This window comes from Eupeodes corollae, chromosome 1 (assembly GCF_945859685.1).
Source record: "Eupeodes corollae chromosome 1, idEupCoro1.1, whole genome shotgun sequence".
Lineage (NCBI taxonomy): Eukaryota > Metazoa > Arthropoda > Insecta > Diptera > Syrphidae > Eupeodes > Eupeodes corollae.
Window position 1 is genome coordinate 89,287,263 of NC_079147.1, and position 18,355 is coordinate 89,305,617.

Here is an 18,355-nt window from a genome sequence, read left to right on the forward strand (position 1 = left end):
ACAATACGACAAATCCTGGAAAGAACACAAGAACATAAAATCGACACTCACCATCCCTTCATTAATTTCAAGGCGGCACATTACGGCACGAACTGTATAGCGCCATGTCTAGTTTTTGGTATTACTGCCAAACTGATCCGTTTGTGCTGCTCCAGAAAGGTTGAAAACAACTTAATCGAAATTTCGATGTCAACATTTTTTTAGACAAGGTAAGGCACCGCCTGTCACGCGATTTCTTCAAAGAGTAGTGCAGAACTCTCACGTCAACACTAGAAGCACTTTCTTTCCAAAGTCTGTCAAGTTGCAAGGTGATGACATTTACATAATCGGAAGAACTTAGCGTGTTAGAAGTGGCAAAAATTTGTTTCGCGGTTAATGAGAGCAAAACTAAGTACATGTTGTCATGAAGAAAGGACCGACGACCACGACGTTTTCGGCCAAAATGTCATCAACTGACAGACTAAATTTTAAGGTAGTAAAGGACTTTGTCTACCTAGGCTACGCTATGAACACAGAGAACAACACCAGTGATGAGATCAAACGTCGAACTACTCTTGCTAACCGCTGTTTCTTTGGGCTAAGAAATCAGTTAAGTAGTAAAACCCTCTCTCCAGGAACCGAAGTTTCGCTGTATAAGACCTTCATCATCTCCTTCCTGCTTTAGGATGCAGAAGCATGAACTATGAAAAAAGCGGATGAAAGCACCTAGGGCCGTTTTGAGAGAAAAGTTCTTCCCGTGATCCACGGTCCTGAATGCATAGAAGGTGACTGGAGGAGAAGATGGAACGACGAGCTGTAAGGGCTGTACAGCGACTTAGACTTAGCCATTTGGAGATCTATTTGGAGAACTTTGTTGTTTAAGGCACAACCTTAATTACTTATGGCTGAAACACAAACACCCTTCACCTTCGACTTCACCTGGCGTTTACGAGTTCAGCCATAAGAATTCAATGCATGCTATCACAATGGAGCTTCGACCTCACGTTTTGTTAAACAATCGTAAGGAAAAGAATGTAATGTAACGTAATGTGACTCCAAACGGAAGATCAGTTCAATTATCTGAACATTTGCTTTGTCTGACAGCTCATCAGCTGTAAAAAAAAATGTCAACAAACAAAATATTTGCTCTTTGGAGGGATGAAATAATAGAAATGTCATTCAACCTCGAAGCAGGCCTAACGTAACGCAGACGAAGCTGAAGCGTGTATGTGTTTCAGCCATTACTTACTAAAAGTGGCGCTACAGTCCTGTGTGAACTAGGGCCTCATCCAACAAAGCTCTCCTCGGTCCCTAGCTAGATGTTCCCAGTTTCAAGCTTCAAGTTGGGAGAGGTCACCTTCCACTTGTGCGCGCCACCTGATCCGCGGTCTTCCTCTACTTCGCTGTCCTGTGAGTGTGGATTCGAAGACTTTCCAACAACCTTAATTAATAATTAAATTAATCAGTATGTTTAGATTTCTTTTTATTTTATTTAAAAGCTAGTGAGACCTTGTAGTTCTAAACGAACATAATCGTGTGTTTTGTGACTTTTTTAAGCCCATAATCGCACTATTTATGAAATTGTCATTATTTTCATGATTTTCTTCTGTACTTTTTATATTTCTTTAGAATTTTCAAAGAACAATCGAGAAAGTTGATTTTATATTCAATCCGCAATCAGATTTCAACTGACAGCTAAGGCTAAAACAAAAAAGTGACCTAAATCACTATAAGTAGAGAGAGGAATTGATATCCTTCAACAGCTTCTTTCATCTTACAAGGTTGCTATCACTTCACTTTATAAGACCATCGCACGGGTCAATCCATTTTTGGCACATATAAATGTAGATTAATCCCCTTAACTTGAATTTATTCCCTTGTGAAAAGTCTCGTCCATTATAAACTTCACATCATTATATTATGTGCCAAACCCCTAATTTACATTCACTAACTGGCTCCACCAGTGTCTTTATACTTCACATTTATGCTACGTTACGTAGTTAGCCCTTTTTGGAGTATAATATAAATCTGACACTTAAATGCACTCTCGTGCTGATATAGCTGTCAGATTAAGTCGATTGCAACCAGTTTCTGTCGATCATATTTTAAAGCTTCTTGTTTTTATCTCACTCTCTCTCTCACCGTGTGAATTGAAATACAAATAATAAAACATCATAACTACATAAAGCCTCAAACATATGCACAAAAAAGACATAAATATACACTAAGCATGTTAATCCTTGACCTTTACCGATTGCCCTCGGCGTGGCGAGGCGGCATAAGCATAAGACGCCAACAACAAGCATAAATAAATAAAACCAACAACAACAAAAAAAAAAGCGTGTTCGAAGTCATTCACTCAAACTCAAGCTCAATCTCTTGACGGTTTAGCCCATTAAGTATGGATATTACACAATCTCGAAATACTTGAGGGCATTTTTACGTTCCGATCGTTTTCCTCCTCATTTCTAACGCCTATTATACCTTACCAACTCTTTTATTACATTCTCGAACTCGTGGTTTTGTATTATAGGATTTTGATTTTTCTCAAGCTATTTTCAAGTCGAAATTGCTCTCATGCGGTTATTCTCTATACGGCCGACCGACCTAACCTCAACTTCGATTACTTGAACAAATTCTAGGATATTGGAACGACCACAAAATGCTGGCTTACATATCCACTGTTGTGACTATCTATGCTATATGGTATATTCATTTATGTACCAAGGCACTTGAAACATTGTAATTGGCTCATTAAACTCATTAGGTTGCATGCAACATAACATAGGAAAATAATTACATTCGTTCGGTGTACCATAAGCAAAGGGGGAAATTCAAATTGGAACTCGTCGAAAATGCGCTCTTTGTTGTGGCAGTGGCATAATAATTGCTTAACAAGCAAACTAGAGCTAAAAAATATGTTGTAGATAGGAAACTTTGGTTAAATTTCGAATTCGAATGAATAATGTAAAAGACTTATGTAAAATAGGCTCTAGCTAATAAATTGCCGAAAGGTTTGAAATTAGCTTGAGAAGTTGTGGGAACAAAAGTAGACAAAACAAAACCTTTAATTTGATTTCCGTAAGAGATTTACGCAACAAACTTACAAAATAATGTTGCCTTTAGATGGGTAACAAATCTTGACTTAAAATAGAATGCACGATCTATCAAGTGACAGATATTAATTGTGGATGAGATCATAGAAATCATATTCCGCAATTTGTGGTATTTCTTGAATGTCATAATGACAGTTGATGGATTCAAAATTTAATCAACTCAACTCAACTCGAACCTACTTCCGTTTCGATATGTTAATTTTTAGTTAAAATGTTCGAAATGCTTTTGTAAATTAATGTTAACAACACGATTTGACTTACAACGAGCTTTATCTGGTCCAAGTCAAGGCTTTTAAATGCATGAAAATCCAGCAGTTGAAAATATAAGAAGCTCGTATAAGAATAAACAATAGACTTTTTTTGGATTTTACAATGTTGAAATTGAAAATAAAAGCTTTCTGGTGTCGATTGTCATTTTGATCATTAAAGATTGACTTCTCATGACTAACTGTCATGATTTTGACAGTTTCTTTTCAAATTTCTACATTGACAGCGATATCATCAAACGTTTTTGAATATTCTTATAAAAACTTGTTTAAAAACCTTCATTCAAATTAATTTGTAAAGATGGTATACGTTACGTTTTCAACAAAGCATTATGATTTCTCTTTTGTCACTACTTGAATTTATTTGGCAAGGGTGTGTTAAGAAACTTTGGTTTTCTCTTTTCTATTCTAAAAAATTTGTCAGGTTCAATGTTTTTCTTATTATCGAATTGTATTTAGAAGATCCTTGAGCGATAAAATTATAGATTCAAATTTAATTATTTGTAATTTCTTACAATAATAGGTGATTAATAAATTTTACTGATTCTTTTTAATAGGTCAAATGGTATTTTTGGCTCTTCATCAATCCAAAATGTTCCAACAGTACAATTTTAGTATAAAAAAAACTCAAATTAAAAGTCTTCGATAATGAAAGTGTAGTGCCCGTGGCGTGATGGTAAGTGCTTTAAGCTGTCATGCCAGAGGTCTTGGGTTCAAACCCTTTCTGTGCTATCTAAAGTTTTTTCCTCTTGCGAAGAATTTACAAATCATCCAAGAGTAATTTTCGTCATAAAAAGTGCAAATTAGCCGTTCTGATTCGGCTTAAAACTGTAGGTCCCCTTTCTTCCTGACAACATTACCACACACAGGAACGGTTGAGAGGTTTAAGTCACTAGGTTTAAGTTAGGTGACCCAATGGCTTCGTTAGGAGAAATCTGAATTACACATTTTGTATTCAAACACCGACATACGATCATGAGCACTGTACAAATGAGCAGAGCGAGAGTTAAAAACATAGTCTTTATGGCTGAATCACAAACACGCTTCAACTTCGGCTTCGTCTGCGTTACGGTGGGCCTGCTTCGAGGTTGCTTTGAATGACATTTATATTATTTCATCCCTCCAAAGAGCAAATATTTTGTGCTGGAATTTTGTACAGCTGTTGAGCTGTCAGACAAAGCAAATGTTCAGATAATTGAACTAGATCTTCCGTTTGGAGTCACATTACGTTACATTAGGTTCTTTTTCTTACGATTGTCAAATGAAACGTGAGGTCGAAGTTCCATTGTGATAGCATGCATTGAATTCCTATGGCTGAACTCGTAAACGACAGGTGAAGCCGAAGCTGAAGCTGAAGGGTGTTTGTGATTCAGCCATTATTCCTTCAATTGAACAGAAAGGAAGAAAGAGGAAAGGAAACAAAATTGTTCTATCCGTCTCATCATGGTACAACTCATCATGCGGCTACTACTATAGAGTCGAACGAAAGCAGAGTTGGTAAAATAATGTTGACAGCGCGTGCACTGTAGGGTGTCCCGACAATTTTTTTTTTGGATTTTCCGAACAAAAGACCTCTCAAAACTTGCGGAATTGGACTAAGATTACAAAAATATATAAACAAAAATATTAAAATTTGTCTAGGGTGTTATACCGACCTACCTGTAAAATACACAACTCAATCCCGTAATAAAGTCGGATTTAAAACTGAAGGCTGTTTCCTACCTTACAAATATCTTAACAATTCAATCCGGTAATAAAGTCGGATTTAAAGGGCAACTCCATAATTTGTAGACCTGATCTTATACAAAAGCCACACTTTGAAGTCCTTAGTATTTATTCGAGATCCTAAACGGGTTGTGCAATTTTTGTGATTTTTTAAAAAATAATGAGTTCAAGACGTAGTGATACTACTTGTGCTATATTGGCATCATACAAAAAACTTGACGATCGGCAGCTACCAACTACAAGAGATGTCATTAAATTCATTTTGTTTGTAAGGAACGAACTAAAACTTCCGGAAAGGATCCTTCCCATTCAGAAATATATGCGATTGTTTTTGAAGAGATCGACAATATTTGGGCTAAAGCTTCGATTCCAATTTTAACTAAGGAAAGAGTTATTCAATTACTTGAATCCTGTTTCGAAAGGTACAATATTGTGAAGCGATACCCTAAAAGCAAACAAAATGCTAGTTTCGAAAACAAACTGAAGCGTTTTTTAAAGTCATCTGAGAACCTTTTCGATGTTGCTGCTTGTAAATGCACTTCATTTGAAAGTTGTTCGTGTTTAAAACCAAAGAAAGTTCCCATCCATGAGAGAAGTTTTTTGTTGGATCAAAGAAATGAAAGGAAAATGGTTATAAGCGGGGTTGACAAGAAAGAAACAAATATCTTGAAGAAACGACAGCAGAGGAAAATTGAAGAGTCAAAGAGGGAAGCAAAAAAAATGGTCTACGCAGAAAATGGATATTGTCTCAGGAAACTGCAATGAAGAGTTGGTACGTGAATCTTCCCCAGAAACAAATTCGGTAACAGAGGCATCCCCAACAAACCCCCCTTTTGACAGAGGCACCATCGACTTCAAAAGCTTATGGCAATAGATTGATGTTGCCAACAGTTGCCATCGATACGGTTTATAGACGCGATCTGCTGCTGCTGTAGCTTCTGCTGTTTTGGCTGATGTCGGCTTGGTTTCTTCCAAAGATTTAACTCTTGTTATAGACAAAAATAAGATCCACCGAGCTGTATCGAAATCACGTAAAGAAGCTTTAGAAGATATTGGAGGTATTGCTATACTTTGATGGAAGAAAAGACAAGACCCTGAAAAAATGAGAAAATAGGGGCGCGTTATCACCGTAAAGAAATTTTTGAAGAACACATCTCCAATTTGGCAGAACCTGGATCAATTTTTTTGGGACCCACAACACCAGGTCGTGGCACCGCAAAAGGGATTTTTACTTCCATCGCAACCTTTTTAGAGAGTCAAGGTTGGAATTTAGATGACGTGCTTTGCATTGGATGTGACGGAACTGCAACTAAGACTGGTTGGAAGATAAGCTTCATTCAATATTTAGAGGAGTCCTTTAAGAGACCGCTGCAATGGTGTATTTGCATGCTTTACGCCAGTGAGTTACCTCTTCGTCATTTGTTCTTGACATTAGATGGTTTCACTTTAGAGTGTAACTGATTCTACTTCTAGAGATGGCTTTTTTTAAAAACAAGTTGAAATCTCGTGCGAAAATGCCAAATTTTGAACACAATCGAATGGACTCTCTTAAGCCTGGCCTTGGACTTCTAAAATGAAAAGTGTTAAAGGAAAGACTGATAATTGAACTCTCTTATTTTAAATGGGCCTTAAAATATCTATTCTACAAACATTTTTCTTTCAAATTCTACAGGCCTTCAAATTGTTTTAAATTAATGTAAAAATTAATTAATTAAAATTAAAAATGTCGAACAATCATAAACGTAACTATCAACGAACACACTCGCAAGTCTGTCAATTCCTAGAACATTTCAAAGTCAAATATTTTACTGACTTCTGGCATCTATTTGTTGGTTTGTAATGTAACCTAATCACTTGAAAATAAAACACGCCTCATATCTAGTTGTTGGTAAAGACGTTTCGAGATGAAATGAAGAAGAAATGAAGTTATGGTCACCGACTTGAACTTCCAGTTGCAAGTTTTAGCTTTCTGTACAATTTCTTTCTTCATGACATTTGCATCTGACGGGAATCGAACGCATGATTTTATTGAATACTTTGAAATTGACAGTTCTAAGGGTGTATTCACAATGAAACTTCAAAGTAAGAAACAATTGAAAAACCTTTCATATCAATTCGTTGTTAAAATATCAGCTTTAGTAATTTTATTCTAAAAATCAAACATAAATTAATCATTTCAAAGTCGATCTACATACATTACAAATCTCAAGTATCCTCTTAAGATACAAAATATATTTTTAATCATATTAAAATGTATTCAAAATTTCTAATGCAGTAAATTTCGAAATCTATTCAAAACAAACAAAACGGAACTCACTCACAATAAACTCAATTGACCCCAGAACACATTTCAAAACTATTATAATATTATTATTAAGTTCGTGTATGTGTCTACAAGGTCGTAGCCCCTTTATTCATGAAGTTGTTTTTTTTTTTTCATTTCTTAATAGAGAATACCTCAGGCAATCTACGTTATTTCCTTGTTTTGTTCTTCTTCTTCTTTACTCACCGGGATTTATCACTACTACTTATTCACTTGGTTTTTTAAATTTTGTTTTATTTTTGCACTCGAATAAAAACCAGACTTGAAGAAATGCTTCAACATTTCATCTTTCTTGAAGAAGAAAAGAATACGTTGCGTTGCTTCATCATCCTATACTTCATATGTTGCTTTCGCGTGCGCGCATTTGTATCTTAGGTATTCTCAATAGCATATAAGAAGACCGAAGATACCGCCACTTCCACGCGTCACTCAAAACCCATTAAGAGTAAAAGCAAACACAGTTCTGCCTTGACACATGGGGATAAGGTTTTGATGTAATAATAATAGGATTACATGCGCCTGAAGTAGGTAGGTAGGTAAGGTAGGTAGGATGGCAGATAGCATAGGCATAGCAAGCAGGAAAAGAATCACAGCTCAGGAAATTCATCCCATACCAGCTTTAACGTCGAAGTCGGTGGCTGTGGTGATGGCGATGGCGATGGCGACACGAAGAGATACAAACGCCAAAACAGAATATCAAAAAAGATAAAAGAAGAAGACAAACCGGAGCTTCAGAAATCAGCTTAACCTGGATACGGTATTCAAACGTTAACGCATATTCACTCTTTATTCAATTCAATTCGATTCGTTTCAATTCGATTGCTCTGATGGCATAGTAAGTCCAAACATTGAAGATTTAACGTGTGTGGTAGGGGTTACCTCACATCCAGCCAACAATAAACGCCGTGGTCTACATCGAAAACTCGATGCCACACCGAACTCACTCCATCTCCAGACTCCCATATCGGAGAGATGTTGGAACTTGGAACTCTATTGTGATTGTTACACAATAGGCCAATGCAATTTGCTGAAAAATCAGATAATCCCATGATGACGGCACACTGACGGCAGTGGCAATGGCGCTGGCGATATGTTGTTGGATTGGCTAGGACGGACGGTGCGGCGGCCGGCGGTGACTGTGGTGATGGCGATAGAGGCCACCCACCCACATGTTGTTATAAATTGGTCTATCAAGCCATGATCATCTGATGATGATGATGATTCGTTTGGTGTATTATGTACTCGAAATATTGGCGGTGTTTAGTTTGATTGAATTCAATGTTGCCAACTTTGAAAACCAAAAAAAGTTTTTTTATATCGCTTTAGGATTTCGAAAACAAAGAAATAAAGTCCAAAATTCCGAACCACTTTCCTACTTCACATTTGGTTACCTTAGATTAGCTGTAATTTGTATTTATGAAAGTTGTCCCCAAACATAAATCGAGATCTTAATTCGCTGCTATAAAGTCCAGTAAAGTGTGTTGTAGTTGTCATGAAAAAGTACCCGTGGCATGATGGTTAGTGCTTTGGATTGTCATGCAAGGGGTCTTGGGTTAAATCCCTGCCTGTGCCACCTTAATTAAAAAAAAAATAATTTTCGCGGGTACTGCCTCTTGCAAGGAATTGACAAATCCTTCAAGAGTAATTCTTGTCATGAAAAAGTGCTTTCTCAAACCAGCCGTTCGGATTCGTCCTAAAATTGTAGGTCCCTTCCATTCCTGACAACAGTACTCGCACACAGGAATGGTTGAGAGTTGTAAGTCACTAGGCCCTGGTTCACAACGGACTGTTGCGCCACCCCATTTGATATTTTTGAAAGTGTGTTGACACCCTTAAATAAATAGTTTGACAGGTGCTGACTGTTAAGTTTAAAAACGTATCCCACATGCAGTAAATGTCAGTTAGACTTAATTTGTATTTATAAAGGGTGTCCCTTAATAACGCAATATTTGAATTTGCCACTATAAAATCTAGTAAAGGGCGTTGACAACCTTTAAAGAAGAGTAGTTTGACAAGTGGTGACAATTAAGGATGAAAATGGTGGAGTATCTTAAGTATCAGCACTGTCAGTAGTCCAAAGTACTGGATTCAAGGCATTCACATATTCTAAAGTTTAAACTTAGGCGCCAGTTGTATCTATCATTGGTTTTCATAATTGAAAACAAACATTGGAATTTTTTTGACACGTGTCGTTTTTAGCTATACTTAAAAATTTCTGTCATTGAAAAAAAATTTCTGATCAAAATCCACCAACAAATTTTTACTGCCAGAAATACTTCATTGGAATTGGTGCAAATGGAACACAAATCAGTAGAACGATTCGTTTCATTTTTGAACCTAAAAGTATCACCTGTTTAGGAAAATTAATTTCCGTCCGGAAAATTGAAAAATACATTTTTAGAGAAAAATAAATGTGCGATTACACTTTTTTCTCAAAAAAAATCTTTGTGTGATTTCCGCTCGATAAAAATATATTTTGCATTTCTAATCAAAGGGAAACACTGTCAAGTATCGATTTAAATATTTTCCCGTGTCAATTCCATTGAGAGCTACAACTGGCGCCTTACTTTGAATTTTTAAACTATAGCTCGACAAACTTCAAATTTTGTATTCAGTTGAACTTTTAGCTGAACTGTCAATTAAACAAAAATGGCAGAAAACCCTTATCCTGCATTTGTTTTAGGATTTCACTAATGACAGCTATCAAATTCTTCTTTTTCTTGAACTTTTAACAACTTAGGATAAAAATAGTGGCTGAAAGTATAGGTTTTAGAACAGATATGTAAACCATCAATAACTTCCGTTTATTAATAGAAAACATTGGGAGATTTGTTTAAAACGAGATTGAAGTCGAAACTGCTCCTTAATTGAAATATTTTGATCTAAAAAATGACAAGAAGATAAATATGGTAAAAGTGAGGTTAAATTAACTTTCGTTGGCAATATGGTTCTTGTTTTATCAAATGAGTTCCATTTGGCTTACAAAAACCCACATATGCGTGGTAAATCGATGAATTGTATGTTTTTTTTCTATTTTATTCATTTTTGTGTGAAGTTGGTTTGGACAATCTATTCGAAAACACACAAAAGATGTACATATAGCGCATTCGTGTTCATTACCTTTCACTTGAACATGATACAACCAAGATAGTGTAGCGATATTCAATTGTTGCATTTTCAGTTTTTGGTTTGCATTTTTCAAAAGCTTTACTGTGGTGATGACAATGATAACTTGAACTATTTTATACAGAATGCTGCCGGATGTGATTGTTGAACGCAACCATCACTAATTGGGACTCACTTAATTTAGGCGGGAAACTGTGTAAATTAAAGAAAAAAAAAAGAAACGTTATGTAAGTTATTGTTTTCGGTACACATAACAGACATCATTTGATATAACAAAGATGTAACGAACTGTGACAGATATTAAATGACCTTTGGAAATTTTACATAAATTATTCAAATTTGAATGTTTTGTTACAATAAAGGCGAAAATAAAATAATGAGTCAATTAATCAAAACGTTTTGTTGTAATGAAGAGAAATAAAGTGAATGGATGAAACAGTTGTTGGTGTTTTGTAATGTGCACATAGCTGCACAGAAGTTTTTGTTTAAATAACTGTTTCCTTACATAAAAGACGAAATAAAGTATAAGGTCGTTGTTATTGAAAAACCTTGCATAGTTATAATTCAAAGGGATCTCACTAGAACCTTACATTGAAAGGATGTCCCAAATCGAAAGAAAGATTATAATCCCAATGTGACAGCTGATAAATTAGTAAAATAAATAGTAAAATGAGCTACATTTTTAAAATGATTACAAACTGTTAACCAAAATTTAAAACATATCTGAAGTTCTTCCTTCCAACTTGCTTGCAGCACATGTTTTAGGTTGACATTTCAACGGCTTACTTTTTGACGACCAGTTAACTTAGAAGTTACGGGTTATCCACTTAGCGGTTTTAAAAGTACATGGCTGGAATGTGACATCTGTCAAACTAAGTTTTTAAACCAATTTTGTTTGCAGTTGAAAGTCTGACATTTACGAAAATGGATCGCTTAACATTTAAATTGTTAAATTCACATACCGTACTTTATAAGAGGAGATTATGGTTTACATGTAGTTCCCGTGGCATGATGGTTAGTGCGTTGGACTGTCATGCAAGGGGTCTTGGGTTCAATCCCTGCCTGTGCCACCTTAATTTAAAAAAAAATAATTTTCGCAGGTACTGCCTCTCGCGAGGAATTGACAAATTCTTCAAGAGTAATTCTTGTCATGAAAAAGTGCTTTCTCAAACTAGCCATTCGGATTCGGCCTAAAATTGTAGGTCCCTTCCATTCCTGAAAACAGTACTCGCACACAGGAATGGTTGAGAGTTGTAAGCCACTAGGCCCTGGTTCACAACAGACAATTGAATACCCTGTAACTGATTTGGTTACATATATTGTAAGGACTGTGCATCATCGTTTTGCTCGTACTACTAAAAATATCGCTGCTGTAAGTGAAAGTGTTGCCGAAAGCCCGAATGTGTCGGTTTCACGTGGTTTTCAGGAATTAGGATTGTCTTATAGGCACATGTAGGCGTATCCATATAAAGTCCAGCAAAGATTTGTTTAATTGAAATATAAGTCAACAATTGAAACAGGTTTCATCGTGTAATACAATATTTAACGTAAAATTAAAGTGTCAGCTGTCAGTGACAAATTCAAATATCCAGTGTAACATCCAGTGTTTGAATTTGTCGCCATCATATATATTCTCTTATAAACAAGAAAGAGATTATTAAATTTAGTCAAATTAAAATCAACACCAGCCAAAACGACATATAAAAAGCTTAATGGCTGAATCACAATCACGCTTCAGCTTCGGCTTCGTCTGCGTTACGTTGGGCCTGCTTCGAGGTTGCTTTGAATGACATTTCTATTATTTCATCCCTCCAAAAAGCAAATATTTAGTTTGTTGACATTTGTTTGCAGCTGTTGAGCTGTCAGACAAAGCAAATGTTTAGATAATTGAACTAGAGCTTCCGTTTGGAGTCACATTACGTTACATTACATTCTTTTTCTTACGATTGCCAAACGAAACTTGAGGTCGAAGCTCCATTGTGATAGCATGCATTGAATTTCTATGGCTGAACTCTTAAACGTCAGGTGAAGCCATAGCTGAAGGGTGTTTGTGATTCAGCCATTAAGTTTTTCATATATCGTTTTGGCCGATGTTGATTTTAAGCAAGTATTTTGACCAAATGTAATAATCTTTTTCTTGTTTATAAAGATTTATAAAGAGAATGTATACATAGCGAAAAATTCAGCCATAAAGTCCAAAGCACGACGTAAAGTTCTAACAACTATTATGATAAAGGAATTGACTAAAAATTGCTTATTTTTATTTTTAATAAGCGCTTTTCACAGCAGACTGAAAACTTACCGAATAAATCTAATTTAATAAGAACATAAACATATGATAATGTACACATAGTTTGACATTTAATATAACTACCATATCGTTTATGGAAAGAATAAAAAGAAGCGGCCCTAAAGGGCTACCTTTGTGAAACCTCCATGGTAGATCTAATAAATTCAAAGTTTCAATGAGTATAAGTCTGTGAGATAATTTTTCAAAAATTATTCTGCAATCGATAGTTTCCTTTCTCTAAAACAGAGAGTGAATTCTAAAATTTCTGGAAACTTGTTTTCTAGGAAAAATAAATAATAAATGCTCTTAAATATTTTTGGAATATGGGACACTTTGACAGCTAAGCAAAACGCTCAAATATCTTCTTAGAGACCTTTTTTAAAATTGAGTTAGGTAATAAAGGAGATTTTCAATAAATATGGAGAATCACCTTAAGGTAACGATTTATGAAGAATTTGCAAAACAATCCTAGCCCATCACACGGTATGGGGAAGCTCTGATATAAATGAGATAGGTGAGTCCTTATTTGATTACTTACTAAGCACTTATCTACACATAAGTAATATTGGTAATGAACCCACTTTTGTAACCAAGAATAGGAAAGAAGTACTTGATATTACAGTAACCCTGACTCGATCCACAATCTGATTTCAAACTGGCATGTCTCAAAAGAGAATTCCTTCTCTGACCACAAATACATTCAGTTTGAGCTTAAAGATGTAGCAAATACATCTACGGGATTTCGAAATCACCGTAATACAAACTGGGAGCGAAATAGGGAGGTACTAGCATAACTGGACTTATACAAACAAGCACGAAAGCAATATAAAAAAGAATTAAGGAAGAGTAAGAAGCCTTCCTGGAGAAACTTTTGTTGTAAAATAGAAAAAACTTCAGAAGCCTCTAGACTCAGGAAAATTCTCTCAAAAAGTCCAACAATAGCCAGTGCTTTAAAGACAAAAGCAGGAACGTGGGCTATCACAGATGAAGAATCTCTTAATCTGTTATTAGACACCCACTTTCCAGGTTGCTCTAACATACTCAACGACTTAACATCAGAGTCTCAAGCTTTTACAAGCGATTTAGTTGATCTAATAACGCGGGAAAAACTGCAATGGGCCATAGACAGCTTTGATCCATATAAATCTCCAGGACCAGACGGAATCATTCCGGCCGAACTACAAAAATGCTCAGACATGATCATTCGACCATTGGAAATCATTCTGACAAGCTGTTTAAGGTTGAGATATATTCCCAAGGCCTGGAGAATAGTAAAGTAGTCTTCATTCCTAAAGCAGTGAAACACCACGTTAACCCTAAAGATCAACGATCAATCAGCCTATCATCTTTATTTTTTAAAACCTTGGAAATATTGAAGAAGAAATTAGAGAAATCACTCATAGATCTTATAAGTCTCTAACATCATTGGAAGCAGAGGGTTTCAGGATGATTGCCTATGCTGACGACGACGTTGCAATATCTGTATCTGGGAAACATCCCCAAGTTCTCTCAATGGAATAGTAGCAATACTGGACATACTACTATTCTAGACAATTTCAGATATATCCCAGATCGCTTAGACTATACCACCCTTTAAATGATATTCGGTAAAAGCTTCCATCTGTCCATCCCTTCAAGATCTTCCTGGGAAGAAGAGAGACCCCTGGAAGACGATGCGGTACACTTCTATACAGACGGTTCAAAAACCGATTACGGAGTTGGAAGTGGTATCTATTAGGAACAACTGAATCTCAGTCTATCATACAGACTTCCCAATCAATGTAGTGTATTCCTGGCAGAAGTAATGGCGATAAAAGAGGCACTATCCTGGCTCAAAGAAAACATTATATCTTCCAAGGATATACGAATCTTCTCTGTAATGCAACAAATTAACAATAGTGCTCGTAAGGTCTTTGACAAAAACTAATTCAAGATGGTCTCGCTTAAGCTATTAGAAGCAGACTTTGATAAAATTTGAGTTAGTACAAAATAACAAATTTGAAGCAGTGAGATCCTTGTACGAGCCGAGAAATATGTAACATCTTTGATAAAGGTATTAAAAAAATGCAAAACTTCTAAGTCGAAAGAGATTTATGAACTTTGACACTCTATTTCTTGAATTCGTAAAAAAGCTATTCCAATAAAAAGCAAAAATAGGAACAAAAAAAATTAGGTGGCACAACAGTCCGTTGAGAACTAGGGCCTAGTGCCTTTCAACTCAATCATTCCTGTGTGCGAGTGATTGTGCGCCAGGAATGGAGGGGACTTACAGTTTTAAGCTAAATCCAAAAGGCTGATCTAAGAGAGCACTTTTCATGACAAGAATTACCCTTGGAGGATTTGTCAATTCCTTGCAAAGGGCAGGACCTTTAAAGAAAACTTTAGATGGCAATGACAGGGATTGATCCCAAGACCTCTGGAATGGCAGCCCACTGCATTAACCATCAATAGCAAAAATCCAAGTCTATTGATGATGGCAATGCGAGCAGGTGAGCAACCGACAGGTCAGGTATCACAGTTAATGACTTAATGAAGTGCTTACAAAAGTAAAAGTAACAGCCACCTAATATGCCCAAACTTGAATAATTAGCTTAATTACATTATTATTATTCTCACTTTTTCAAAATAATTTACCTACCAACACTTAGCAATTACAATTTTTTAAAAAAACACACTTAACAACTTAAAAGATCAATTTAAACTTAATTTGAGAACTTGTTTTAAACCAAAACTAGGTACCTATAAAATTACCTAATGTTCACCTGATGCTTTCGTCAGGTTTCGTGCGTGCTTCTAGAACTTGATTTTATTTTTATTTTTTTCTAAAAGTCTATCAAAAAAATGTAACCTTGTCTCAAATCAATCAAAAATAATTTCAACGCACTCAGCTATACGTCTTAGCATATCTCAACAAATTTCAATTAACTCAAAACTATTTCCGCGTGTCTGTTGGTTGCTTGTGCCAGAGTGATACTTCTTAGGAGTGATGTTGGCTGGTCTGGTGGATCGGATGGTGTAAGAAGTGATGATTCCATCATCATCATCAATCTATCTTCTATGAAACTCCTTTTAACTTTGAGCAATGTCTTTAGTTTTTTTTGCTTTAATCCAGTATCTTTTCTTTCATCGTCTTCGTCAAGATCTTATGGCTGAGTAGAGTAGAAAATACGGTGGTATTTTCCAGAAAACCGGTTCTTTTTCTTATTTAATTTTTACATTTCAATCTCACGCTGCTGGGGTCCTACATATGGCGACCAAATTAGAATTTACATAATTCTTCAGTTGCTGTTATAGTATAGGAATATAGTGTGTTTTTGTTGTTGTTTTAAAGTTGAAAAACAAAAAGGTCTGCGATGTTGTTCAACAGTGCGATATGCATGCGCAACACATCCCATTCACAAGATTCAGTGCAGCGAAAGAGCGCCCATCACTACTTCAGCACCATAGTCTATAGCTTCAAAAACAAGACAAAAACCTCTTTATGATGTAATCCAGTTGTTGTGTGATCTTTTTTGTAGTTTTGAAGTTAATTTACTGGGAAAAGAGATGCTTTTTCTCATTCCGAAAGGTAAACATACACTTTTTATTTTAACTTGCCCTGATATCTGATTACCTATCTTATATCACTCGGAATGAAAATGTTAACACTTGAGTGCAAAAAAGTTAAACAACTTAAAATGTTTTTTTTTTTTTCAAAATAAGGTTTTTGAGTAACGACCAATGGTTTTTTAAAGCTTGTTTTCAGGGAGAAATACAAAATATAGTAAACTAAGTACGTGTACTCCAGAGTGAACCTCTGCATTTGAGCTTCGTTTGAGTAAATTAAGCGATGGTGTAAAGACGTTAACCTATCAGCTATCAGATTAGAATTAGGTGCAAACTTTTTTTAAGTATCAGTCGATTTTTTTAAACCGAAACGCAGCTTTATTTAGGTCTAGTTTTAAGTCACGATTCATGTAGTTTGACAACTAACATGAATCGACTGATTTGAGTTTAAAGATTTTTAATTGCAACTTTAAAACTTTGACATATTATTGAAGCTACAACTGTCAAATGAGCTGTCATTTATAAGGTTTGTTTTATAAATTACAAAGTTCAAAAAAACCTGCAATCGATGGGTGTCAAACCATTTTTTGTTCAGTTTAAAGTTTTTTAATTGCAATTGTAAAACTTTGACATATTATCAAAGCTACATCTGTCAAATGAGCTGTCATTTATAAGGTTTGTTTTATAAATTACAAATTTCAAAAAAACCTGCAATCGATGGGTGTCAAACCATTTTTTGTTCAGTTTAATGTTTTAAAATTTTGACATATTCTTAAAGCTACATCTGTCAAATGAGTTGTCTTTTTTAGGTTTGTTTTACAAATTACAAATTACAAAATTCAAAAACACCTGCAACCAATGGATGTTTTGTCAAGGAAATGCTCACCTATTGCACGATCGCCATAATTATCCTAATAAAAGGACAATTCGTAGTGTAGCCGATAAATTTAAGTTATCACTGGTTCGGGTAGCAAATTATCAACGATCAACGTACGTTAAAGATATGCAAGAATAAGGGAATTCGAAGCAGTCGGTTTGGTGTTGGTCTCGCTCACATGAGCTGAGTCTTTCGCAGACCACAACTTGGACATGCATTATTCCCAAATTCAAGTGATACATGTTATGAAGGCATAGGAATGACATATGCTCGCTGAGTTTGTTCTGGGACTGTTGGAAAGTGATCGAAAGTGACAATTTTTGAATGCAAAATCCTCTTCAGTGATTTCTAGAGGAATAGGTACAGCACTAAACGAAATTGTGGAGTTCAAGACGAAACCATTAAACATGTGACCGAAGAGCTTGAAATTAATTGCAACAAAATTCAAATGGTGACCGGGAGAAAACTTCCTCTACAACGAAGTTGGCTAGGTAATCTAATCACTGTCAACAAATGTTAGACTCATTCTTCTGGGATTTTATGAAGCGCAAATCTTTTGTTCCTGTTGAAAGTCTGACATTTACGAAAATGGATCTTTAACCTATCGAACAACCCAAAACAATGCTTGAAACCTGCTACAAAAATGGTGATTCTACCACAGCCACATACCGTGCTTTAAGAGGAGATTATGGTTTACAAAGCAATTGACAACAGAAGAGATTGCATTGGTTACAGATATTGTAAGGCCTGTGCATCATCGTTTCGCTCGTACCACTGAAAACATCGCAGCTGTAAGTGAAAGTTTTGCCGAAGACCCGAATGTGTCGATTCCTCGTAGTTCTTAGGAATTATTGGCGTATTTTGCATTTAGATCTACACCTTTATCCATATAAAGTCCAGCTCTGAGCTCATATAACAACTAAATCTAGCTGACCATTCAAAACGTCCTAGATGCGTCGAATGGGTGCTTGAACAACAAGCGTTGGACTTTTCTCACTCGGTGAGTATGTTAATAAACAAAATTGTCGTATCTGGGGTTCTGAAATTCCTCAAGTAATTGACTGTTTGGTGCGCGTGCGCTCTTTGGTCCGGGGGTGTGGTTGGACC

At 35.7% G+C, this 18,355-nt stretch overlaps 1 protein-coding gene across 1 annotated transcript in view; it reads right to left on the bottom strand.

The window, feature by feature from the left end:
- LOC129941702 (serine-rich adhesin for platelets) overlaps positions 1–18,355 on the bottom strand; it is a 426,963-nt gene that overhangs the window by 310,912 nt on the left and 97,696 nt on the right. The gene's annotated exons all lie outside the window — the stretch shown is intronic.